This window comes from Phasianus colchicus, chromosome 5 (assembly GCF_987193195.1).
Source record: "Phasianus colchicus chromosome 5, bPhaCol1.hap1.1, whole genome shotgun sequence".
In the NCBI taxonomy this organism is placed as follows: domain Eukaryota; kingdom Metazoa; phylum Chordata; class Aves; order Galliformes; family Phasianidae; genus Phasianus; species Phasianus colchicus.
The window spans coordinates 1,628,613-1,655,699 of record NC_143440.1 but is presented as its reverse complement, the minus strand read 5'-3'; the positions used below and the strand labels follow the sequence as shown (position 1 = coordinate 1,655,699).

The 27,087-nt window shown below is 38.8% G+C and overlaps 2 protein-coding genes across 27 annotated transcripts in view; both read right to left on the bottom strand.

Annotated features, from left to right (window-relative positions):
* Positions 1 to 11,237, bottom strand: part of MPPED2 (metallophosphoesterase domain containing 2) — a 194,172-nt gene extending 182,935 nt beyond the window's left edge. For all 7 annotated transcript variants that reach the window (XM_090140130.1, XM_090140132.1, XM_090140133.1 and 4 more), the window contains exon 1: positions 10,982 to 11,237. The gene's annotated coding sequence lies outside the window, so the exon portion shown is untranslated. The remainder of the gene's footprint in view (positions 1 to 10,981) is intronic.
* A 2,766-nt stretch (positions 11,238 to 14,003) lies between these two features.
* Positions 14,004 to 27,087, bottom strand: part of LOC116237840 (uncharacterized) — a 202,483-nt gene continuing 189,399 nt past the window's right edge. For 16 of the 20 annotated variants that reach the window (XR_016466559.1, XR_016466558.1, XR_016466563.1 and 13 more), the window contains 6 exons: positions 26,963 to 27,086; positions 23,323 to 23,360; positions 18,197 to 18,235; positions 16,987 to 17,984; positions 16,184 to 16,420; positions 14,004 to 14,636 (listed from right to left, as the gene is read on the bottom strand). The gene's annotated coding sequence lies outside the window, so the exon portion shown is untranslated. The other 4 variants (XR_016466560.1, XR_016466562.1, XR_016466564.1 and 1 more) reach the window with 4 other exon arrangements.

Sequence of the window (27,087 nt, the reverse complement as noted above, 5' to 3'; positions counted from 1 at the left end):
TGGGCTCACTACATTATAAGTACTAACTACACATGAGATTAAATGATTTCTTTCAGGATATTCATCAGCCCCACTGACCTAATGAAACTGAGAGAAATAATTACATTAACTTTGAGACAACAACAGGAAAAGAAATGCAGTGAAACATTTGGGAGTATAGTACCAATTTAAGTTTGTAAATAATTTGAAACACACCTCTCTGACTACAACAGGACAGGGAGGGAAAGCACTCATCTAACGTAGACCATTCCTACTCTAATGAACAGGCATTTAAACAATCACATTTTCTAAGAGGTGGGGAAAAAAAGAAGTACAACCCACTCTCATTTAAGATTTTAAGAATTTCTCTCTCTGAGTTTTCTGGAACAGTTGTAGAATTCAGTAATAATTACTTTGTGGAGTTCCTGGTAAATAAATATCCTTAACCACCTTGAACGAGAAAAAGGATTCCATTTGTTTCAATACTTCATACTAAAGAAATAAATCTTTTTTGAGATCCAGGTAAATCAGCATAATCAGCAGGAATCCTTATGGTTCAGCCTATTTGTGTTACCTGATAATCTGAGACGTGCAGGACAGCTTAGAGTCCTGTAGTGCATATTGCCTAAATAGCTGCCAGTTCAAATTTTCCAGCACTTCCTCTGTGCAGGAGCTTGGCAATACAGGGAAGAGAGTATAAACTGAACAGTTGAAATTCTTAGGTAAGTCAGCATCAGGATTTTAAACATGCACAACTCTCTTGGTGACTCTGCCCAAAGAGCTACTTTGGATTCAATTAATTCTTCTCCCTCCACTCTTCTCCCTCAAGCTGTGGTAACTCAGTAACACTAAGATTCACCACACTGGACCATTTCAAATATTTCTGCTTAATAAAATGCATTAATGAAGTTTTTACTTCTGGTATATCAATAGCTGGTGACATTCTTGCCTTTCCTTTAAAAAGCACTGCTTCCATAATATATATGAAATTCTGAAGGTAACTTTTTTTTTTTTAAATAATCCCTAGCATTAATTTCACTAGGAATCAATTTTGTTAACTAGTTACAAACATCATTTCAATCCCAAATTTCTATAAATGATAGAGCAAGCATTTGAGCTAGACCAAAACTGTGGTTTTTGCAAGGTGAGCAGCAACAGACAGCATCTGACCAGTAGGTTATCTTTCCTGTTCTGGTACTGCAACATTTGAGTTGTGAACAAAATGGGTATGGTCTCTGCCATAATCCTGAGCAGCAGCCTGCTGTACACTGAGCAGTAAGTGGCCCACAGGACATAGATATTAGGAGGAAGTTTTTCACCCAGAGAGTGTTGAGGCACTGGAACAGGTTGCCCAAGGACCCTGCACATAGCAGGGGGTTGAAACTGGATGATCATGGTAGTCCTTTTCAACCCAGGCCATTCTATGATTCTATAAGCAACTAGCTACAAATTGAGAACTAGAGTGAGGAACTGCATTGTTATTACTGATCCAAAATGTCTAAAGTTACTCACAAAATACGGAATTAATTTATTGCTTTAAAGTAAAATAGAAACACTGCTGCAGCCAGACAGACCTCAGAACACTTTAAAGAATACAAGGCAGGCGCTCTCAGAACAATAATGGGATGTTACGTTAATTCACCACAGTGTAAAATATTACACTATCTGAGAGGCAGCCATACTTATCCATAGACCGAGCTGCCAAGTAGATGAGATTATAACTGTTGATGAAGTCGACCACAGCCTGTTGCAGATTATGCATACTTGTGTCAGTGCTGATCCACACACAAGATGCTCCACAACCCAGGCTTTGTCAAGCTGTATAGGAAATGGTTTTATTCTGTCATTTGTAAAACATGATTTTAGAGGAAAAGGAAAGGGAGGAATGAAACATCATCACACAGCACATCAGTGATAAGAGAGGCAAAGCCATGCCTCCTTTTCTGCTGTTACACACTGAGGCACAGGGGGCTACAAAAGAGCAGAGTCCACAGAAGAGCATGTATCTACTTCTCAGGCCCAAGTCATTTCCCTTAAGCTATGCCACACCACCCCAAGCAGTTCTGAACATACAGCATTTTCCAGAGATAAATAGGCAACTGAAATCTGAAGGTCCATGACCACACACTTTTTGTATACAAAGTGCTGTAATCTTGTAATCAATACACTACTTAACACAAAGTGAGTGTAGCCCTTGGGGGAGGGGGTGAGCACTGTGAGTTCAGGTGATAAGGCTTGCTGCTGTCTTTCTGCTTCATGGAAATAAATAGGACATAAAATCACTGCATAGTTCTGATAGTCACAGTGTCTTGGATTCATCAAAAGCAACTACAGTAAAGAGCAAGTAGAGCATAAGCATATCTACTGGTTCAGATACCCATGTCATCTGGTTCTAGAAGAAAGCTGCCACCACACTTACCACAGCACTGACAATAATTTTTGAAAAGAAAGATCAGAGAGACCAAGAAAATAGAAAAAAGACAATACAGCATTGCTTGGCAAAAGTAAAAAGATAGGCGTGCTCTTGCTAATTTCAATTATGGAAGCATCATTACATAGGAAGAACATTCATAGCCTTTCAAGCTTGAAAAGAACCCAGGGAAGAAGCAGGACTTACTGGATACCACTGGTTTACAGGTATTACTTCAAGCCTAATTATATGAATAATGCATTTTCTTTGTCTGATGAGATTACATTCACCTAACATAGCATTTTAGTTTTATTTTTGTTTTTCAGCAAAGCCTCCAACACTACCATCTCCTTTACATCTACTTAGACAACAGGAACTAGAAGTCTACCTAGCTAGATCAAACTGGGAACAAAGAGTAACTTGAAATCATTATACATCTAGAAACTGTGCATTTAAACAAGCTGCTATCCTCATCAACTCATAGCAAGTGGAGGAGACAGAACAGTGAATTACACAGATCATAGCTCTGGCACTGTACAGCAACCGACTTGACGTAGGGTATTAAACGCAGAACTTGTCTCCTGTAGCAATAGGAGGGTTGCCCTGTTGGTTTCAGTTAGCATTTCCATTTGCGATTAGGACTACAGTGTGAAAAAAACAGACTCGTGATCTTTACAGCTGGTAACAATTTGAGATAAATGGCAAAAATGCATGAGATTACAAAATTTGAAGAAACTAGGTAAATTAGAAACACATGCAAACTTAATACATGTGGCAAATATAATCCAAAGCACAGATGGAAAAAGTGAACAAGCAACACAGAAAAAAAGCTAACTATCAAGGAATAACATTTCCACGTGAGCTCTTCCAAGTCATATTAGCAAGGTTCAAGAACTTTCTTGATGTCGACCACCCTTTCTCCTGCCAGAGGCTGCTGCCTTCTAGCAGAAGAGCAAAACAAGTGATGTACCTATTCTGCAGTTTCCAGTTCAGAGCCAGGCACATTATAATGTAAACCACTATTGATTTCAGTTCACTTTAATACCCTGGACTGAACTGTGGTGGTGAAGGGCTCCAATTCATAACTCCTGTCAGATTTAGCTGCCACAGTGAAATCCACAGAGGCCGTGAATAAGAGACCTTAGAAATCATTTCAAAGTGAAACATGATTCAAATAGGCAGGTACAATTTGAGGATACATACACCAAATCACAAGGTAAATTATCAACTAGCTCTTCTTCTAAGATGGACAGAGACAGTTTAATTGAATGGACAGCACAACGAACCAGCAGCTCAGACACAGTGTTAGTAATCCACTGCTTGAGTGGCAGGGGAGAAATGAAACCGAGAAGTCAGCAACAATACAAGCACCTTCCATGTTCTGGGTGCTTGTTCTGACCTCTGCATTGCAGCACAACAGCCCTTTGGGGAACTCGTTCTCATCTCTTCTCCCAGCCCCACCTGCTGGGGCCAGTGCTCCACCCCACAAGACATCCCCCTGACAGCCCTGCTGCACGCCGTGCCTGGGCAAGGTTACCAAAGGCAGTACTGCTAACAAGCCTGTGACACGCAGACACTGCACAATCTACCTGGGGATTCTCTGGCACTCTGCCTTTTTCTCTGCTTTTGCATCCCAAGCTTATATCCGTTCAGATTATAACCTTCTATTTACACCCACCCTCCGAACTGCAACGGTTCAGCTCCTTGTCTGAGGCCAAGTGTATAGCAACCAAAACAACACAGCAATTCACAAATATATAGAAGTCTTATGATTTAAATATCTGCACCCTACAAGCCCACTTATGGATAAAATGAATCACAATACGGGTTTATTCTGCCTTTCTACAGACAGAAGCCCACAGTCCAGACATCCAGCCCAGAGGTAGCTCTTTATCTAACTACTGGCATCTTCAATACAAAATTAACTCTACCTCAAATCACTGGAAGAATAACTGGAATTCAAGAGAAATAGAACAATTACATCAGATTAACTCCAAAAAAAACAAACAAACAACAACAAAAAACCCACCCTTCCTTCTAAATATAAAGATAGCATATCTTGAATATTTGAAGAACTAGGCAGAAGCCTCCAGCAGATGTCCCGTGAGTAAAGTTCCTCTCAGACAGGAAAACCTGATGATTTAGCTGACTTGTTGCACCAGGAAGACTTACTGTGACCACTACCTGAAATGGCAAGACCAGTCTGTTGCCTCTTGGCATCCAGAAAACCTTCCCCAGCATCACACGAGTAACCAGAAACAGCCTACACTTCTCCCCTTGCCTGGGCTGCCGCTGTGATTTAAGATACTGAATCAAGACTAGAACAATACGATCAAAAGGAGACAACAGGGAGTCATAACCTCATTGTGTTTGCATTTACTTTTGCATTACAGACTAAATTTTGGCAGGCGGGCACTGCTGCCATACACACAGAAATACTCGTATGAAACAAATGCATCCAAGCACTTCCTTCGTGCCATTACGTGTGAGAGTTTGGGCAGGCGTGCTGCAGCCAATACATACAGACAGGAAACCTGGGTCACGCCCACTTCATAGCCCTGAGAACCCAGCAGTTCACCAGGGCAGCATCAGAAAGGGAGATATTTACAGTGACAAACTGACACTGCCGAGGCAAATCCTAACGAAGCAAAGTCAGAGCGATGCCCAGAGGGCTCTGAATCTTCTACAGGTATTTTAGGATAAACTTATGATCTTTAGTATCAGAAGCCACTGGAAGATCAGTAAGAATCAAAATTGACAGTGTGCCAGAATCCACCTACTATAAAACAGAAGGTCACTACAAATCCTCATTAAAGCTGTCTCACTGCTTTGGCCTGATTGAAATGTTTCAAACAGTTTATTATTATCATGAAAGCAAGGGCAGCAGTTGCCCTGCCACAACCTGTCTCCAGGACCTTTGCTAGGAAAGGGAGATTTGAAACACGGTGGAAATCTGAGAAATTGCCTGCGGACAGCAAAGGGTCGCTTAATCAACTGCTCCAATCTCCAGCAAAGAAGAAACTCTTACAGATGCCAAAGAGGTGTTAATGATAGATATTGTAAAAGGGAACTGCCACAGTATATCTTCCAAGGACTGCTACAAAAGCCTTGCTGGCAAAAGATCAAGAAAATAGCTTGCAAGTGCAGTGCCATATCTATAGTAGAAGTGCAATGTGACAGGTTTAAAATCCATGAGCTATGCTGAAGTACACAGTTCAGAATCCCAGTGACCCAGCTGGAAATGAAGATGTAGAAAGTCTTGCCATTTAACCACCACAAGAAGAGACCCCAAACCATCCCATCTCCTCGCCACCAGACCTTGCACTGGGAATGCCAGCAGCTCACACTGCTTCTCTGTAACCAGTTGGTTTCTGCCCTCACACTTCAGAGACTTCAGCAGTTGTTAACAGTAGAAAACACTGAACCTTTAACAGAAAACTAACAGCAAAAAAATAAGCCAAGAATGCCAAGCCCAGTGCAGAGGCTTAAAACAATGGAACATGCTAGCAGCCGGGCAGGCAAAGGAGGCAAAGGCCACGTCTCTGAACTTTGAGGCAATGTTTTTAGTAGGCACTGTGGCCACCTGCTTACAGAAGAACAGTGACTTCATAACAACTCCTCTGTTCACCCACTGTTGTTCTTTGGTTCTTTTTTGCTCACCACATTTGTTTTGGTTCTCCTCCCCTGCACAGTCAGAAAGACTTTTGGTTTAAAGTTTATAGAAACACAGAATGGTTTGGGCTGGAAGGGACCTTTAAGATCACGTAGTTCCAACCCCCTGCTATAGACAGGGACACCTCCCTCTAGACCAGGTTGCTCCCAGCCCATCCAGTCTGGCCTTGACTGCTTCCAAGGAGGGAGTATCCACAACCATATACATAAATCTCATATAAGTTTTTCTCTTCACTGAAGTTACATCTTTTTTGGCAGAGAGTTTACACCTCCTCTGTAATACAATATATTCTATGCCAGACATTTACACAAAAACATTTAAAGGAAAGCAGTTAGAAAATGGAAAATACACATAGCTATAAATCCCTACTGTAGACACACTCTATCTAGAGATTCATTTCGTTTGATTTTTAGACCTCAATTTTGCCCTAAATCAGCAGGGGGCGAAGCGGAACACAGCTTAAAACGCATCAGTGGAGATGAAACCCAGAATCAAGTCTCACACTTACAGTTAAAGAAAGCTAGTATCTTAATAAAGTAGCTCTCTTTTTAGGTCAGAAGACAGAAGGAAAATCTGGAAATGTCATCAGTTACTCTTTCAGTTCCAATAGTGTCACATCCTCCTCCAAACCCCGATGAAACAAACAACTCCCCAAAATTCAGAGCCCTCTCAAACCCAAAGGCTGACAGAGGAGCACTATTTTGTTACTGCCCTTTGAGTAAGTCTGTGAAGAATCAGCATTTGTTCATATCTTTGGCAATCTTGCTTCTCCGACATGTTGATGATATGAGCATTTTGCACTCTACAAGTTAATACAAAGAGTTTTTCTTTTAATCTTTTTAACCTGCACTTTAACTAAATTTGGCTCAAGTGAAAACTTTTTGTTAGCCTTCGGTGAGCTTGTTGAGTAAGTGGACAAGAGACAAAGCTTTCAATCATGCAATTCTTTTTTTTCTAAAATGCGATGGTTTAGAGTGGACAACAGTTATACCACATTTGTCCTGCTTTTTCATTATCTGATTCTGCTCTTTTTCCAATGTGGCTCTGCTGGCTCCAGACAGGAGCAAGCAACCTGCTTCCTAGTAGCACTTCAGTTGAGCCAAGATTAGACTAAATTCCATCTTTTTAAACTTTTTCTTTCAGAATCAAATATTTGTAGAAACAGAAAGCGGCTGTATGTCAACACAATCCTACAGGAAAGCAATTGGAAAAGGAGCATGTGTTCAAACTCAAGTCCTGAGGAATAGACTAGGCTGAGCGTTGTGAACTCTCAAAAGGAGAAATGGTGCATGGAAGGGCTGATGTGACAACAAACGTGAAAGAAACAAGAAGCTATATGTGCACCAAGAGTGCCATGCTTCTCACTTTGTGCCCCAAGCTTCTCTTTGTTGCACAGACCACACAAATAATTGAAACAAATACAAAAAAGCAGGAATCAAGAGAGATCACGCCCCGTCCCTGGAAGTGTTCAAGGCCAGGTTGGATGGGGCCCTGGGCAGCCTGGTCTAGCATTACATGAGGAGGTTGGTGGCCCTGCACATGGCAGGGGGGTTGGAGATTCATGATCCTTGAGGTCCCAAACAACCCTGGCCATTCTGTGATTTCTCCTCAATGCTGACTCATCTGGAAAGCAAACTATTATCCTGCCCTCTCACACCATGTATTTACAATTCGGCCCACACAGGAAAACATTTCACCTTCCTCCTCAAAAAGCTTATCGTCCTTCTTTGGGAGATAAAAAGCAGACAAGATAGCACACCATTGATTATGCTACCAGAAGGTGCTCGGATGCCAGGCCTATGAGACAGTATGATAAAATATTTTCATTTTTAAAAAGCAGAAAATAAAAAAAAAAAATGCATCCCAGTAGAATTTCTGTCATTCCTGCATGAATATATGCATGTTTTGATAAGCAAGATAAAGATGATCTAGTTACACTGTAGGCAGAATATATTTTCATTTGTCCATAAATTGCAAGCCAAACTTGAGCACAGACATTGCTTGCCTGGAAGCTTACCAAACACATTTTTCTTGAAGTAGCAAAGTACATCAATAATCTTCCTCCAAGTCTTTTATTTCTCACTTGCCAGTAATTACTTTACTTACTCTGCATCACCATTTCATCTTTGTAAAGATACACGCAGTCCCAAAACAAGCTCCTCAGCAAGCTTTTCAGCCAATACTGAACTTAAGCATCAAAAAATTCAGCTGTGCTTTTTATATATCTGCTCAAATATAATCAACGTTCTGATTTCTGAATTCAGATGTAACCAACAATAACACTGTGAGCATCTCACCTGTATGTTTGCAACTGAGAACAAAGGTTCAGGCTGACCCTGCCATTTCCTGACTGCTTTACAAGTAGCTCAGCGCCCTCATTTGCACAGAATCTTAAGGCAAAGAACTAAACATCTCCATTAAGAAGGGAAAATACTACTTCCTGCTGAAAGAGAAGCATACAGAGCAAGCGTTACACAACAAACAGCAGGAACATTTTGCTACATCATTAAAAAAAAAATGCTATTAGAAGTGCCTATGGCCATGTGAATGAAATGCTTAAGCATCAGTGCTTAAAATGAACAAAGGAACCACAATAATAGCAAGACCAGTTCAACATCCTCCCTCCAACAACATACAGTATCAGTTACCACAAATAAATATGTAAAAAACCAACCGACCTAACCTGAGCAATTAAACGGCAGCCAAACTTCAGTGAAAATCTCATTGTAACCTCAACATTTAAATGGTGACTTGTATCTAAAGCACACGAGTTTCTCTTTTAAGAACTCCTGGACATGAGTTGGGTTCTTCTGTGCGCCGTCAATGAATGAGGTGGTCTACAATAGCTCAAAAAGGCTCGAAGAAAGAAAGCCAGAATACGGGGAGAATAAGGAGAATGTGGGAAAATAAGAACATATAGCAGAATACCGGAGAATAAGAAAAGCTGATACGGAAAGCTCTGCCTCAGAGTTCAGGCCAAGCAGCAGCAAGAACCACATAAGCCATTGATAACAGGTATTTTCAACCTCAGGTCAAGGATACTTGCTATATGCTCTTGTCAATACACTGTTAACCATGATTGATTTGGTCCAGTGACAGATAATCTATTATGCACTCATACTCCAACCCCACTAAATCAAAGATAGCTTGTCTAGCAGAACAAAATGACACAAAATAGGAGAAAGCACAAAGACAAATTAGTAGCTTTATTTTCATCCAACTTATCTCTCTACAAGAGAAGGAAACTAACAGAGCAAAAATTAGCAAGAAACTAATTAAAATCTTTATAGAGGATGTAGGGGAGGAAAAGGAGATAACTCCAAATAAAAACACAGATGGAAGAGAAGCAATAGAAGTCCTAGTGAAATGTCAGAGTTACAAATAGACTAAATATAAAGAACAGAGGGGAGAAAAGTAAACCAGAGTCAAGCTGTGTGGATATATTTATACAAACCCTTGGGGTGAGGGAACAGAACTAGGCTCATTGTTTGCCATCAGCTACTGTAAAAGGGGGAAAAATAGATCCTCTCAGAGTACTAATTAGCATAGCCTGCATGCTTGTCTGCTATTTCCTGGGACAGGCTTGCAGTGCCTGCTTTATTCTCTTCCATATTCTTTCCTCATTTGATGCAATATCTCTACACAGACAAGATACTGTTTGGAGACAGTATCTTCTTGCTATGTTTATCCCAAAACCGATCTTCTGAAGACTACCTAATGCCATCACAATCCACCTATACGAAAAGTGAGCCCATTCAGCCTCTTTTATCATTCACACTTATTATGCTGACGTTCAGTAACCCATGATAGTAACAGGCAACACATTTCTGTGAAGCAAACAATCTTCATTACTGTCATCCAGATACCCTTCGTCGGTTACAATGACTGGGGACAAATGGACTGAGCAAATATAAATAGCAGAGGGCATAAATAAACAAACAGGTAGAAGACAGGAACCCCGCATTACACTTAACACTCTGCTGAACAGCATCCCTTCCTGACACCCACCTGTCATCATACAGGTTGTGAAATAGCAGCTAGTTGCCCTGCAACAGATAAAGTGTGCTAGGCAAACCACAAAGGACTGCAAAGATAGCTGCAGTGTGCAACATAGCATGGCCCCAGAACAGAAGAGCCGTACAGGCTCTCCATCCACTCCTGCCCCCACAGGACAAGAGGGATGTGCCAGCATTAACCTATCTCAGAGCAGGGCTTCCCTTGGCAAAGTGAACAACACCTTCCACAGCTGCACAAGCCCATTTCTGGATTTATGAAGCACTGGATTGCTATGCAAGGGCACGAACAGTTGTTAAGCAAAATCTCCTCCTCAGGCCTTTTCTTTTAAAGGTCTGCAGGCATGGGCCAAAGCTAATTTCCTCATCCAACCATATCTAGCAAGAACAGCTCAGCCACATACAGAAGCTGCATACAAGCAGTGCAGCCTGCAGATAAGTTTCGTGTTTCTTCATCGTTATTATTCCCTTCCTTTAGAGAACATACATACATACATAGACTTCTTTTTTTAAAATAATAAAGTATACTAGAGCTGCGTGTAAAATTTCTCCTCAAGCTTTGCAAAGTGTCATCAGAGGACGAGAAAAAAGCCCACCAGAGTACAACAGCGACTTACTTCACTTGGGTGAAGCCAGCAGAATCACATTTATCTCAGCTTTAAACGCGCTGCCAATTTGAAAACTTTAATGCAGCCTTCTTTTCCTTCTATTAATTCGAAACACTTACAGACTCCTTCCAGCCCTCACAGCACCTCCGGCATGCGGAGCCCGGTATTCTAGAGGCTGAACTACAGACAAGCTCTCAAGGAGCACGCGTGGATTAGCAAGTCAGGAAGAGCCCTCCGACACAGGAACGGGACACAGCGGAATTCAGAGCCGCCGCCGAGGCAGCAGCGCGCAACTCACTGTGAGAGAAGGCGGCCGGGACGAGAGGCGGGAAACGGGACGTCGCCGCCGCTACAGCGTGCCGGCTCCGGGCGCCGCACGGGAGTCCATCTGGAACCTCCGCAGCCTTCCTCAGGGCACCGCCCTGCCCCTCAGGTCGCCTTCCGGGGTGCCGAGGCGGGGCCGCGGTCCGTCGCAGCGCAGCGCAGCGCAGCTCTGCCCGGCTCACCTGAGCCCCGCGGGCCGTCCCGCCTCAGCGCCGCCGAGGGGACCGGGGGCGGCGGCGGCTGCCGTTGCTGAGGCGCCACCCGGCGGCGGCGGCGGGAACCCCGCGTGGCGGGCCGCGCGGCAGCCTGCTCGTGCCCGAGCGTCGCGTGCGCGCTGCAGAACCGACCCGAACTAACGGGGAAAACAGGAGCGCTGGGCGCCGCGGTTCCCCGCCCTGCTCCTCGCTGTCCTTCCTCACCGAGGGCCTCGGCTGGAGCAGAACAGCGAGAGTGGGAAACAAAAAGTTGGTTGGAAAACTTTTGATGAGCCTGTGGGGAAGAAAGCAAATATACAAACAAAAAAGACTTCCAAGATGCTTCAGCCCGACTGCTCGCCCGTCACCAATATTTCCCGCTCAGCCACGTCCCTCAGCACGATGTCTAAACGTTCCTTGAACGTCTCCACAGACAGTGACCCACCAGCTCCCCGGGCAGCCCGTTCCAGCACCTGGTTGCTCTTTCAGAGAAGGAATTCTTCCTGCTATCCAACCTGAACCTCCCCTGGTGCAACTTGAGGCCGTTCCCTCTCACCCCATCACTGAACCAGGCTGCGATGTGGGGGGATGGCCTGAGATATGGGAAGCGAGGGGAGAAGATCCTGGAGAGCCCCAGTAACAGTATTGAACAGACACAGCGTGCACCTCACTGCTGGGCTCCAAAGAGATGCTCTGCAGAGCTGTGCTCTGTATTATCCTACCATGCGGAGTCTGGGCCCTGGGACACCTCCTCTTAGAGTTATCACAAACAAGGAGCTAAATGTGAAGGGTTCTTTAAACGCTGCGGCTGTCTGCGCTAGGAGGAGCGCGGCAAGGCTGAGCCTCCCTGTTCAGTGCATGGCAATTAAAATAAGGATTTGTTTTGGCTCCTAACAGTAGCTTCTTTTTTGTTTTAGAAGGTTTCTTTTAAAAGCCTCTTTTCTTTAAGCTATTATCATAGGCTGCTCTTTTGTGTTTTCCATGTGAGCCTTAGATGTCAGCATAAGGCAAAAATCTATAACGATCATTATTTTCTATCTTAAGGACTAGGAAAGAAGGGACTGGTGTCACATTATTGAGTTCTAAGCATTCTTGGCATTTTGTGTGCGCTGTTACAAAAAACAAATAAAATAAAATACTGGAGTGGAAAATACTATTTCCCAATACCTGTTTTCAAAAATAGTTACATGTAATAAGCTTGGAGAATTCTGCTGTATTCTCCCTTGGTAAGATAAACGTTTCAGAAATGCACGAGTACATTTCTTGTGTGCTTAATAACTGAAGTAGCTCGTAATAGTTCTTATGGTGAAACCTCTGAAAACTGAAATGGAATGAAATGAAAGAAACTAATCTCTGCCTATTTGGGCATCATTAACATAATGAAGTAGTAACAAAAATATAGGAAGGAGTTGGCACAATTTCCCAACTTCTGGTAGGTAGCTAGGCCCAAGAGCATGTTCTTTTTACAGTAAAAGCTACTTCATATCAAAAACAAGTTCTAATTGCATTTTTGAAGCAATAGATTTAATTAATTGAAGCTACTGTACAGATGAAATAAAACAAAGAATTCCTGTTATACATATTCTGTTGCACGTGTATTAAACGTGCTGATAGGTCAAGGTTTTGTATTTACTTAAAGAGCTGCAGAATCATACCCTAAGTCAGAGCAGCAGGAACTCTGAAGAAAGGTTCAATTTCTGCTTGAACCTGACGAATTATTTTTATGATTTCAGCGAGAAAAAAAGAAGTACAAGAAGCCATGGCCTCCTAGGGCATGGGGTTTCTCTTTGTATTTAAGGTTTCCATGAAATTACTGCTTCAAAATAGTCCAGTACTGTAAAAGCACACACTGTATTAAAGCCCACCAGAGGTTCTGCCAAACACCTCGCTGTCTGGCTACACTGACTCCTCTATTTTAACACTGCTCCTGCATTAATCACAGCACACGAGGGATTTTGAGATGTACACTGACATTTCTTTGTAAGTTCAGTACCTATGCCAAGTTTGTTTAACTCATTATTTGGCCTACTAGCACAGGCATTAACTGTGGAAGGACATACATATGTGTTTTACATAGTATGAACTAATTTCAGTGAAACTGTTTCTAGAGCCAGATCTAAAGCCAATGAACCAAAAAAAGCCCTGCCATTTATTGAAGTGGACTTCCAATTACAACTACTGTTAAAGAATTGTTAGAACTGTAAGTCTTTTCTGACTTGTGGGGGCCCAGTGCTAAAACCTTGATTTTTAAGGCATTTTAAAATTGATGCCTAGGTAAGTCATGCTTAACAGCCAGAATGTGATCCTGCTGTTCTCACCAGTTTATTGGATAGGCTTCTTCTACAGCTTGTCTTTGGATTTCTTCTGGATGCTTTTTAAGCTAAGCTTTAGAAAACTCCATCTCATAAAGAAAAAAACGTTGAAATAGTAAAGAACATATATATGACAGCAATAACACAAATACATTACAGCCGTGTCAAATTTAGTTATGAGAATAATCACATAATCAAGATAAACAGATTTCAACACTGCAAACAAAAAAACATATTTAGAATCTATCCTGTATAATATTTTGAAAAGCTAGAAATGAACCTACAGATTCTGAAATAACTCTAGGTGTATATGGCAAATGTGCATAAGTTAGATGGATTAATGCATTACAATTATTCCTGAATATAAAAAGTATTTATTGGTAATTTTTCATTTTCCATTAAAAACCTCAGTCAAAAGACAAAGCACACTATAGTTTCTCTTGATATAAATACAGTAATTTCTATAAATAAATGTTCATTACATGAAAAATACCAAAGATGTAATTCATTTTCCTTCATTAATTAAACAGTGCATATCATGTATGCTTACTTTAAAAGTCACTAAACGATATCATTCAATTAATGCACAAGAAAAATGAAGTTGTAAGATTATGATTCAGTCAAACCTTTAAGCATGTTCCTAATTCAATTTCACTGACAGCAAATCATATACTTCCATTCACTTCCTGGTGGGAGCCAATCTTTTAACTAATTCATTTTATTTAACTGATGTAAGTAAAATACATGCAGAACACCCTTGAAAAAGCTTATGCATGTGCCAAGGTCTTCACTGCCCACACCTCATGGCTGTAGCTCTAAAAATTCATCCATACTTCAACTCAAAGGTTATTTGATCGGTATTGATGGCTCTTATTTTCTGCAGAGATATCAGTAGTGTGATGTTATATCAGCCTCGTAGAACTGTTAATGCCCAATAAAAGGATGTTGCAATGCGTACAAATCTCTACATCATTATCTTGAGAGTCAGTGTTTTAATAAGAACGCGAGAGAAAGTTTTCCAAAATGAGAAGCCACGTTTCCTCCTATCGCCTCTATATAACATTTCCAGTTTTATGCCTGGGGAATTTCAGGAAATGTCTTGTCTATCAGAGGGCTCAGCCTCCTGGAAAAATCCAAATTATATTTCATTACAGAAAGTCCTGTTATTAAAACTACTCTCATTCATGATCTTTAAAACTGACAATTCAGAAGACTGGGCCTCACTCTCCTCTCAGTTACATTAGAATAACCCCATCAACTTCAATTATCTTGTACCAGTTCAAAGATCAGGCACTTAGCAATGCCTGCTTGCTGCTATCTACGCAACAGAACACTGTGGGCATCAAGTGTAGCTTTTTTTCTGTAGGAAATGATTTCTCTTTAGTACTTTAATAATGGGATCTGACATAGCAAGAATCAAAGGGACTTTTAAGAACTTCGTATTTGTTCCCTTTCTATTATTTTTTTTCTGATATACCCTCAAAACTTTAACCAAAATGTAAAATAATGAGATCAAAACTATTTAAAATCAAACATAACTTGTCTAGACTATGGATTCATGTCTGCTGAAGTCATACTAAATAATACAAACCAAAGAGCCATAGCTTTGAGCCAAGTCTTTTGTGTATTTGGAAAAGCTTCATCGAGGCTACATTAAAATCTGTGTTAAGCTATGCAGATTTTTCTCTTCTTAACACATAAAATCAGTTATGTTATTCTCTTACCACACTTCAGCTCCATTCTAGTTATTTAGTGTTTAGTGTAAGGATATATCATGTCATATTTATTTTTTTTCCCATAATAATTAAAGACTTGGAGAAAATTCATAATCAAAGAAGAAAATAAAACGGTAGAACAACGGTTAAATAACTCAAATTGAGAATATTGAACTGCAAAACTGGAAAATTTGTGATTAGAAAGCAGTTATAGGCAGGTGCATCTGAGCACCTACCACTGCAGTGAACCTGTTTCTTGTTTTTTCAAATTCCTGTGTTTGGTCTCACTTTTGGATATGCCCTCCTTCTGTATATATTTTCATACAGTATAAAAATGAGGCTAGAGAAATTTCTTCATGGCTAGTCTTTTTTTTCTTTATCTGTTCCTGAAATTTGTTATGGAGGATGTTGGCAGAGCCATGAATCTGAATTTGAAAAAAGAACAGATTTGTTTTTATTACAAGGTCATGGTATAGTTGACTTAATTGTGCCAATTCTAAAAGTAATTTTGGCAAGGATCATGCCTAGCACCTCTAAGTTAAAAACAGCCTTTGATATGATGCTCATGATTTTATAATGCTTCTTCACTTTTTTTTTTTTTTTTTTTGGTCAATGAATCTTCAGCTATTTAGCTTTCTCTGGATAGCTTGAGAGAGAGACACTAATGTATTCTAGCAGGAAAAAAATTGTACCTCTCCTCCTAAGGCTATCTCTGTGAATGTCAGGTAGTTCTAAAGGAGTTCAAAGGACTTAAAACCAAATTAAAATGAATACAATTTCTTAATACTAGGTAAATGGCATAATTCACCCTATTTCACTTCCATTTTTCCAATTTAGAATACCCCTTTTGTTTTTCACAAAACATGCATTCTTGAACATTTAAACACTTATAGCAATCTTCAAAACTCCGGACAGGAGCTGTGACAGAGAAACTTCACTGTAAGCAGATACTCACACCACATAGGTACCTATTTGAAGAACCTCACTCGTGAGGCTGATCTTTTCCAGATGCATAACAGCAAACAGAGACAGGACCCCCAGGGGCTAATTCAGAAAGTCTGGGCTGGGCTCCACACTGCCAGTGTTCCTCTGGAGGAAGCAGTGTTGGCGGTGCTGCAGGCAGATGCACAAGTGCTGTGAACGCGTCCTTCCTGGTGTTTCTGTCTCTTACTACTAGTGAATTTTCACATCTCTGGAATTAATTTAGTACACAATTCAGCACATATCCAATTCACAACTATTTTTTGAGACGGATTGCACAAATACTTATTTCTAGTTCATTTCTATACACTTAACCAGAACAGCAACTGACTTCCTAAAAGCTGTCCATTGCACAGCAGAGTTCAGGTGACATCAACTATGCAGAGATCTACCTTAATTTTTAAGTCTCTTATAACAATGTGCTTGCAAGTTTTAACTAACTTATAATGCCAATTAATTATTAGTTCTGATTTTATAAATCAAATTACTTTTTAAACAAATACCAATGAAATTCTCACCTCTCCAAAGAAAGAACAAAAAATTTCAAAGAAATTAGAAGAAATTTTATCAGAAAGCATTGTTTAATAATGATTTAAAATTTATAGATTCTTGCCCTTCAAGATCTTGTGTGAATTATGAGATCCAATTTTATTCTCATAACTGTGCTAAAATTTTATAAATGTTATAGAGAAGAAGAATCAACAGCACTGGGAGCTGTCTGGCCATGTAATAAAAATGCATTTCTTTGTTGTGAGGTGACAGGCAAGTAAGGTGTACCTGAATATTGATCCATACGTTTTCCTTTTCTGCTTGAGTGCATTTACTTTTTCTTCATGGGGCAATCTTTTTTTGTAAAGGAATTTTCCATTAACATCAAAAATGATTGCCAGAAAAAAGCAAACATAAAGAAAGAAGAGATAGAAGTAGTCAAGCAAAAGTTCGGTAATTTCTAATTATACTTTCTATGTGTTTTGTTCTCTACTTTCTTACTACAGTTGGCAACTTAAGTCTAGGCTTCCTCCAACATCACAGAGGGGGACGTCAGAACAGTTTGCCCATACTTACACTGCAGTAATCCTGAGTGGCAGATACTCTGCCATCTGAGATACAAACTTCGAAAGGATTCTGTGATTTTAAAGTGTGAACTCTCAAACAGCATTCCAGACCTCCCCTGGACACTTCTGTCCTGAAAAGACTACAGTAAGGTTGTTGGAAGATGGATCATGTGTCATGTTTTCAACTGCTGATTACTTTGAATAGAAAAGTCTATTTTTTAGAAGTTTTTAAACATGTCCAATTTAGAGAATTATTTTTGCTGCATTTGATAACTTCTGTTGCCGAATATCTTAAAATTCCTTTTATCACTCTGAATATTGCTTTTGCAACTGGAGATCAATAATTACTTTTTCCACATCATCAAAAAATAATGACATGTCCATATATTTGATCAGCTGCAAATTAGGCCTCTAGCTAAACAGCACCCCTTGGACAAGCAAGCTTGGGCATAACAGGCACATTATTTTGCTGTCAGATGTGCCTGCATGATGAAGCAGACAGAAGGCAAAACAGCCTTTTTTTCTCACCTTTACATTTTATCATGAGTACGGAGGAGGTATGCTTTAAGCTAGTATGTAACGGAGGAGACTGCTGGAGCATTTAAAGTATTAAATGTTCTTACTTGTTTTGCTGGATAGTAGTAGTCTGAATTCTTAACGCTAATAGGTTCATTACACCACGTGAAATTGAGGCCAGGTTCAGACTGCCCCTATGATACCCTGTGAATTTAAAAAATAATCTGAAATAGTTAAAAGATGTCCTTATACTACCATTTAAATCAAGAATTTTCTTTAATTAATACTTACAACTCCATTCATACAATGAGATTTAAATAATATATCGTTTCCATTTCCCCACAACCCTTCCGCCCCCAAATTATTTTATACTTAGACATGGCTGATGTGTTTACTATTTTGGAATGATTCCATACCTTTAAAGACTGCCACGTTGTTCTCAGAGACAGCTTGTCCTAAAAAATATGCTTTGCTTGGTTAATGTTTTAAAAAATATGCTCGTTCCTTGCTTCTTCTTCTGTGGCATAGGAAGCTGGAAAAATTCCAGTGACCTTTGGTATGACTGTCTTACAAATTAGTGCAATATATTTCTCTACATTTCACACCGTGCTAAATATTTTTGGCAGTACAAGATGAATATTATGAATTTAGCTTAGTTTTTAAACAGCTTTTCCATTTGTATGGAAACTCTGAAGCTCCTTGGCTTCCAACCAGAGAACTCATCTTCTGTCTTGTTCCTTACATGTTAATTATTCTTAAAAGAACAACATAATTTAAAAATAAAAATAATTAAAAAAAAATAGAAATAGAATAGAAAATGGAAAAAAAAAACAGGAAACTCTCTAGAAAGGAATGACATTTTACAGCACTTTTCTGAATAAAATACACATTTCAACTAAATCAATTAGATTCCATTTCATGCAATTATCCTGAATGCAAACCCAACTTGAATTTAACTAACTACTGATACTATGTAGTTTGCCTGTTTCAAAACACAGCTTTTATTACCAGCTAAAGGCAGTTCAATGAAAATTGGAGGTTTAACCACTCAGAAGCCTGCTGGCAGTCTTGATGAGCTGTAATTCTAATTGGAAACCCTTGCAGTTAGCACACAACAAAACACCATCGCTGCTTTTCAGTGATGACGACGATGCTTTGCAGATGTTACCTGTACAGCACCTCCAGAAAGGAGTTACTTGAAGAGCTCCACAGATGAGGGGAGTGAAGATGAGGAAGCGTGGATCCACCTGAATTACAGAGCTGGTTCATTCTTCCTTTGCAAGAATGAACTTCATTTTACTGGATCCTCCCAGAAATATCTTCTTTCAGATGATTTTACTTAATTATTTTGCTGCCTAAGATCTGCCCTGTACATCCAATAAAAGGCCAGAGTGGTCTGGTTATGTGCTAGAGGGTTTTTTACCAGGAGGACTTCTTTTACAAGCACTAGCTTAAAGCATGAAAGCCGTAGTAGTGGCAACACCATCAATTATATCTGAGACTATGTGTGCATTTTAGAGCTTATGATAACTGATTCAATGCACAAGTATACACAAGTATTTGACTACCATTAAACAACATCTCTCTTAATCTTTGGTCTCAAACACCACTTCCATTTCATAAATGGTGTTACTCAATTAGAATGGAAACACACGGCAGCTTTATTTCCCTCTACTATTACTTGGAAGTTTGAGCAGACTTTTATGATATATCTGACGTGATATTCGTGATAACCTAAATATATTTACTCCTATATTTACACAAAGTAAGGTCTAACCTTTAATAGAGATTTTTTTTTTCCGTAAGTCAAATTGTTAATCAGAAAACTCTCAAAAAATCTTCAAACCATTTCTAAAGCTTTTGCCCAGTTTCAATATTAAACTCGTTTCAGCATTCACAACTGGTATAAAACATCACAACATTATTTTATGGGTGTTGTTTATCGTGTTTTTCTTTCATCTTCTACTGCAGCAGCATTTCTAAGATTCCAGCAGTCTAGGCACAGCATTTCTGCAAGCAGAATTTCCTTATTTATTGCTGGGAATTGCAGCTGAGAAAGGACTGACTCAGCTCAGAAAGAAGCAGTCTGGCAGCAGTCTAGGAACTTCAACATTGAAAGATAGGAACGTTGTGGGAAGACTGAGCTTAAGAGAAAGAAGAGGCTGTCATAGAAAGGAAGAGAAGGAACATAGAAATGCAGTAGGAAAACTTTTCAGACAAAAGGGCTATTTCAACTCTTTGCTGTGGATGAGCTGTTAGCTTTGATCTCAGTTCATTGAATCACCTTGAACATTTTCAGTAGATTTTGGGACATTTGGCTGAAGTCAAAAGGTTAAGTCTTCTATTATATTTCTTGAGTAATTTCACTGTTTTTAGGTCCACATTCATCTCAAAAGATTTCTTTTTTTTTTTTTTTTTTTTTTTTTTAACAACAAAGGAGAAAAGACAAGTAAAAATTCTATCTGATAACTTTTTAGTGTTATAACATTTTTTCTTGCAGGTATGATCATAGTAGCTTTTTCAGTCTAATCTTTGAAAAAGAAACTACTGATGTATTTCAGATCTTTTCAAGTCACCTAATTTAGTATCCTTACTTTTTTCAGGACCTAATAGTAATGAAAAAGAGCAAGAATAATCCTTAAAGGAGACAACATTAGGTTTTCTTTCTATATGTCTTTTGAAAATAGAACGTACCTTAGAATCATCGTTTCCTTTACAAGAGAATATAATGAGAGGGTTTGGAATGTTAATTAAACGTGATGCTCAAACTAATTGTTCTCTAATACTACTACTAATATTTGGATGAGAATACACAGGAATTGTATAGATTTTCCATAGCAGTGTCCCTCTGAAACGGAGATTACCTTCAGATAAGAAGAATTCTTACAGATATTTACATGTTATTTTCACAGTTAATGTATAGATGCTTTGGCTTTCTTCCCACAGTACCTCAGCTGGGCAGATTTCAACCACACCCTGCTTAGAATCCAGCTGTGTCAGGAAGAGTGAAATATTGCTGAGTAAAGCATGGATAGAATTCACTCTACTTGTACTCCAGATACACAGGCCACAGTGACTAAAGGGCTATGCCTTACTAATCTGCCTGCATGCCTTCTATCCTCTGCAACAAGGATAACAACAAGGATGCACAGAGAGAACCATTTATTCAGACTGATCAGTTCATAACAGCCACACAGAATTACTACAGACATCTTCCTGACTTCAAGTGAAACTCAAATGGAACTTTGGAAAAATTCCTTCTATGCAGGTTATCTCTCAAAAGCACAGTATGTGGTGGGTCATTCATACTGACTTGAATCTCCTGTATTCCCAGAGGAAAGGCAGTAGCTGCAGGGAAGCTACTCTCCTAAATGATGCAATAATGAACAGAGTGCTGATCCTTCAAAATGTTGCTTTCCAGGATTTCTGAAATACCAGGCTAATGTCCCAGTGGGGACTGAATTCTTAACATGTTAGTCTCCCAATGACAGCAGAATGTCCCTGCAAAAAGAGAGGTTACTAACTGAATTACTAAGCCTCAGAAGTCAGTCAGCCATCTTGGGGCAAAACTGCTAACGCTTGTAACTGTGAAGTGCTTAACTATGAAGTGCTTAACCATCATGGTAACAAAAAGCACATAATCAGCTAAGATTAGTTCTTGATTCTCCTGCACTTAAAAAATTCTTTAATTTTAGCAGGAAAGAGTCCCAGAAAAGACTGTTGGAATTTCAAGCTGACTAAAGGTACAGCCAGTCTTAAAAGGTAATGTTGCATCACCCTTGACCCTGAGCACTGCAATTTGTTTTAGCATGAAAAAACAGAATATTTCCTCAGAATTTCTGATGCTTACATGGCCCATGAGTTTTTCTTGCAGTGTAACATGTTCTTCATCCCATGGAAGTGTACAGGCACCACAAACTGTTAAAGACTCACATATTCCTAAATGCAAAACTTTCTCTGGATAAATCCTGTATATCATATGGAATTCTGAGATGTATTCTCCCAAGAGCAGCAAAATAATTCTCTTAAGATCTGTTCTGTGAATTGTCTCTACAGCTGCTTTATGGTACTGGTTTTTGTGCTTTCCTTTTTTATTTATTTCCCCGGGTATAAGCGGTACACTTGAGCTGCCATCCTTTCTGCCATGCTTTTTGCTTGCTCAGTTTTTGGTAATAGGCTTAGACTTCAATGTAGCAAAGTATGTGAGCTCAACTTCATTGTGTTGCACAATGGATATGTAACTTCGCTAGATAACACTGTCAGCACTGAGCAAGTTCTTTCCCCTTCTCAAGTTCAAATCTGCTTGATAGTCACAGAGAGTCTTCCTCTTTATCAATTTTATGGAAAATAAATCCTTGAGAATATAGGAGTTTTGCTGTTGCTATCGTTTACATGCTCTGGAATGTGTTATAGCTGTTGAATATCACTAATCATTTGCACTCATCCACTTCAGCTTCTTTTCCCAAAAACATTGTAGCTAACACGATGCCAAGTGTGAAAAAACTACTGAAGGGCTCGTGCACAGACACTGGAAGTTATCAGTTGCTTGGCTAATCACATATTGAGCAATCTGCCAAAAACAGAGACCACGTTTACTGCTTATCCAGTGCCTGAAACAGGGAGATGACTACTGCTACTATAATCTAAAAACTGGGAGTTTGGACATTAATAGCAAAAGATAGTGATCATAATTGTATCATAATGGTCATAGATATTTTTCATATTCTCAGCCATTGTTTAAAAGAAAATTCAGTAGTTCAGAACGAAATTGTTTTCTTAATGTCTTTCAGTAGACATGCAGATGCTAACATCTTATTAATAAACATTCCAAAACACTCAGAATTTTTTAAAGAGCAACTTCTCGCCCTCTGTAATAGTCTTTAAAAAACAGCCCAAAGGAGGAAGGCCATGGCATAAGGCTTCACATTTAAAATTGAGAATATTTTAAATCTTATTTATAAGTATAAAAATTGAGTTATTCTATCAGTAGAAATGTAAGCACATGAAGTCTATAAAGATAAAAATACAACCAGCTCCTGAGGTGTATTTACATATTTTGCAATATTGCAATGCATATCTTGGCTCCTTCTATAATTGATTTCAGTGTATTTTGTTTTGAAGCTGCTACAGCAACATTAAAGTGTCAGGCTTCAATTTATACACCACTCTGTCCAAGCCTGCAGTCCACTCACAAAAAGGGAGGCAGCCTTAGCGTGAGCTTTTTTTTTTTATTATTTTGCTTGAAAACATCTTGCAAATAAACACTTTATGGCTAACAAATCCTGAAGTTAATTATGGATAAGAAAACTCTTTAGATAAGAAAAGCATGAGCTATGCAGACAAACACAGTGCTCTTGAGGATGCTGAGTGTGCAATATGGTCACTGATCTGTCACTGCTGATTTACCTTTGGATCACCATTATGTTTCTGTAGCAGCAGGAAATCTATCTTCCATGGGATGCTGTCAATCTCAGAGATGTTGGTATCTTTCAAGTTTAATAACGACATGGTTTCTTATTCATCTAAAATACTGGAATCTCACCTGTGGTTTTCAAATAGCTGGGATTTCTTCTTTGCCATCTAGGAGAAAAAGAAGAATTACATCATACATCTGGGTTGTTATGGCTTAAAAACCAGAGATACTTGCTTTTCAATAGGAATTATCACTGCTCATGTCTTGGCAAGTGGAGAGGGAGGGATAATGTAGGGATTTCTTTACACATAAAATTTTAGCTTAGTTAAATCACACTGGAAAACAACATTACCAAAAAATGTACCTGAAGACAATAGATCAGATTGTAACTGAGCATGATGATTAGACAGGACCCACTTGGCAGTCCTGCATTTTATTTGCATATGAGATGAAAAAGTGAGGGAATAGAAGAATAATGAACTTGTAATAGTCAGCTTTTGATTATTAATCCTGGCTCATTAAGAAACTCCATTTATATGTTTTTTTTTTAAATGGATTTGAGCACAAAGAGCAAGTTTCATATATACTTCTGAAAAACTGACATCAGGTCCCTTTATTCACTTACTTAGAGAACTTTGATTTTTGTGTTGTATTTGTTTTGAATAGATTTTCAGCTTAATTTCTACTAAAGCAAAAGCATTAAAATTAAAAGTCTGCATTAAAATACTACAAATGGCTTCAGTTCCCTGAAGTTGCAGTCCCGAAGTAGATGACAAAAGACCCTGGGAAGCAGGCTGACAGATGCACAACCTTCCCCTCTTACTTGGTACAACAGTAAATGGCAGAGCTGCACAAGGTTTGTTTCATTCCAAGACAGCGTCAGTAAAATTTGTTTTAGATTCTATTGATCGAATGTTATCAATAATGTAACATTTTAAATCACCTGTTACTTCTCTAGAAGGGAAAGAAAAAAATACCTTTGTTTCTGAGGTGTACTGTTGCTTTTATTCTAGTGCAAACTTTTCAGATGGACTTTATTACACTTCTTGAATCCTTTTAACCAATTCCATATTACTGTGAAATAACTGTGTATAGCACACGAACTGCATAAAGCTACTGCAGATGTATCACAGCCATGGAATAAACCACTCCTAACAACAACAAATAAATAAATAGTATCCACACAACTTTCCTAGACTGTATGTAGAATGCTTGTACCAAACAAATCTCCATTTCCTGGGAGGAGAAAGACCAGTATCTGTGGCAGCTGGACCTTGCTGATTGTTTATACTGTTGAAAGAATAAAGATTTGTACTTTTTAAAATAAAAAATTATAAAAGGCTGCATTAATTTTATATACTTTGTTTCTATTTTGACCAATAACATGTAGTACTAGGTAAATAAAACTATAGCAAGTTTAAAGGAGAAAATACTGAGAATGCATATTATCAGAACATATCTTGAGTTGGCCTACAGATTACAGACTAAAGACTACCACATAATTTCAAACAAAAATGAATCTCAGTCAGGTAGTGTGTCTCCTATTGATCAAACAATTTTGTGTTTTTTGACAGCTGCCCGCAAAGAGAAATAAGGTGGTAAATGAAGAGAAATAAATCATAGTAGAAAAGAAGATTAAAAAACTGGATGAAATTGGCTCTTGGAATTTGCAGATTGTTGCATTCTCATATAAAAGGTTCTCAAAAAGGAAAGGAATATATGTATATATACTTCTTGGGCCCAAATGTTATGGAAAAGTAGTTGGAATATAGGAGAAAAGGCATTCAGTACTTAGCCCTTCCCTACAACACAGTGGAGCATCTCTTTCCCTTGTGATCACTGATGCCATTCCCACAGACTACTCACCTCCGCAGCTACAATGGAAGGACCATAGGAGATTCATGTAGCAAATATTATATCTTGCTGTTTGAACATTTTAGTAATGAAACCTCTTTCAGAAATAAGTAGTTTTTCACATTTACTTCTGGTTTTGTCTATTTTTCCAAAATCTTTGGGACCTCTGACTGCACAAAGCTGTGGTGGAGTCCTAAAAAAGCTAGGATTATTGCTATTGCTCTTTCATCACCTCTCAAAAGAGGATCATCATTTCATCCCTTGCAGAAGTGGAAGGGATAATCAGGCTTTAGAATTCAAGTATTATTAGGATATTAGGTAGATTTAAGTTAGCATAAGGGGAATTGTAATATTATAAGCCATAGAGGCTGAAAAACCAGGGAGATATAAAACTGTAAGCCTCCAATTGAAGTATGAAGCAGTACACTGAGAAAAATGCTGACATCCATAATGCACCAGGAATGCAGATGAATTCAGTGCAATGTAAATGATAACTGAGAACTATCACTGACAATTTAGGATGAGTGAAAATTTTATAATTGAGTCTTAGCACAACGAAGAGCTCAGTGAAGTTTTCGACCATAGTAAAGGTCAGCCTACTCTCTCAGCTGTAAGTATTACTGCTGCATTTTCTAATTTCCTACATTTTCTAGTAAGAGTTCCATCAATTGGAGGCTAACCTGTAAGGCAACTAGTAAAAATTCATATAAAAGATACAGTGCTAGAAAATTAATGACTGCATTCCTACTTTTCCTTTTTAATACAGCAGTTCAAAAGAACAAACATGCTCTAGTATTACATCCAAGTATAAAGTAAATTAGTGATTGGACCCTATTTTACTTATACTACCCCAAATATAGTGAAGGACATGTGAAAAGGCATTCACAAAAGCACACGCAATTAAATGCTTGGTTACCAGTGAATAATTATCTTATGCTCATTTCATTAAACCAGCGTTTAGTAGGGGAACAGTTTATTCTGCCCTAAAGTAAAACCTTATGGAAGAACCTGGATTAAAAAACGGCCCAAAGAAAAGACTTAATCTGATTAGGAGATGACAGCTCCATCCCGTATCAATTTACACAAGTCAGAAGCGGTTAGCTACATCAGTTTTCCTTGGTTATTATGTTCAATCTTGAACAAATGAGGGGGAAATTCTGTCCGTGCTCCTCACATGCAGTCATTTAATTCAGTATTCTTTTCGGGGAAATCTCATACAGCGCTCCTTTGAAAAATGAGTGGTGACGCCAATTACCACAGGCATATTTCATTTTGTTAGAGAATAAGACACCGATGAAATCTGTTGTAATTTCTATATCCCTTCCTATTTAATACCTACTGTTTATTTTTTATTTCAGAGGATAAGTATGAATCCTTTTCTCCTACTCAGTCTTTCATTATTACTCCATTAAGTCAAATTACAATATAATTCAGGAATATCCAAATTGATGAACGATGGTGCTGCCTTTCAAAACCAAAGAATCACAGAATAAACAGCTTCCTTCATCTATAATCTTCACTTATTCCAATTGAAGACAACAGAAATTTAGGAGTTTAGAAACCAGCTGCAACTGACGAATTCCTTGCAATAAGGATATTTTACAATGCAAATGTTAATAATACCAGAAATACCATTAAAGGGAAACAGAAGTTCAAATAAAAAGTGAGGAGTTCATTGGCTTAAGCCAAATTATTATTTAAAATAGGGTTTGTTAGAAAAGATAGTTTTACTATAATTTTAAATATAGTTGAAGTCTAAATTTAAATGTAGATGAAGTCCTTCAAAAGGATTTGGATTTTACTCACTGTGTACATTTAAATCATAGTCCCTTCTTTTTCAGTAACATGCACTGGCCATCTGGCAAGGCTTGGCAAGTTGTATAATTTTTGTAGAATGATACATCTGATTAATTACCTTCTCTGCTCTTAGGAGGTTTTCCTGAAGAAACAAACAGAACTACATCTCTTATGCAGTTCATTGTCCGGTGTACAAACAGCTTTATCAGCCTGTTGTGCATTTAGCTGGAAGTTGTGGTTACC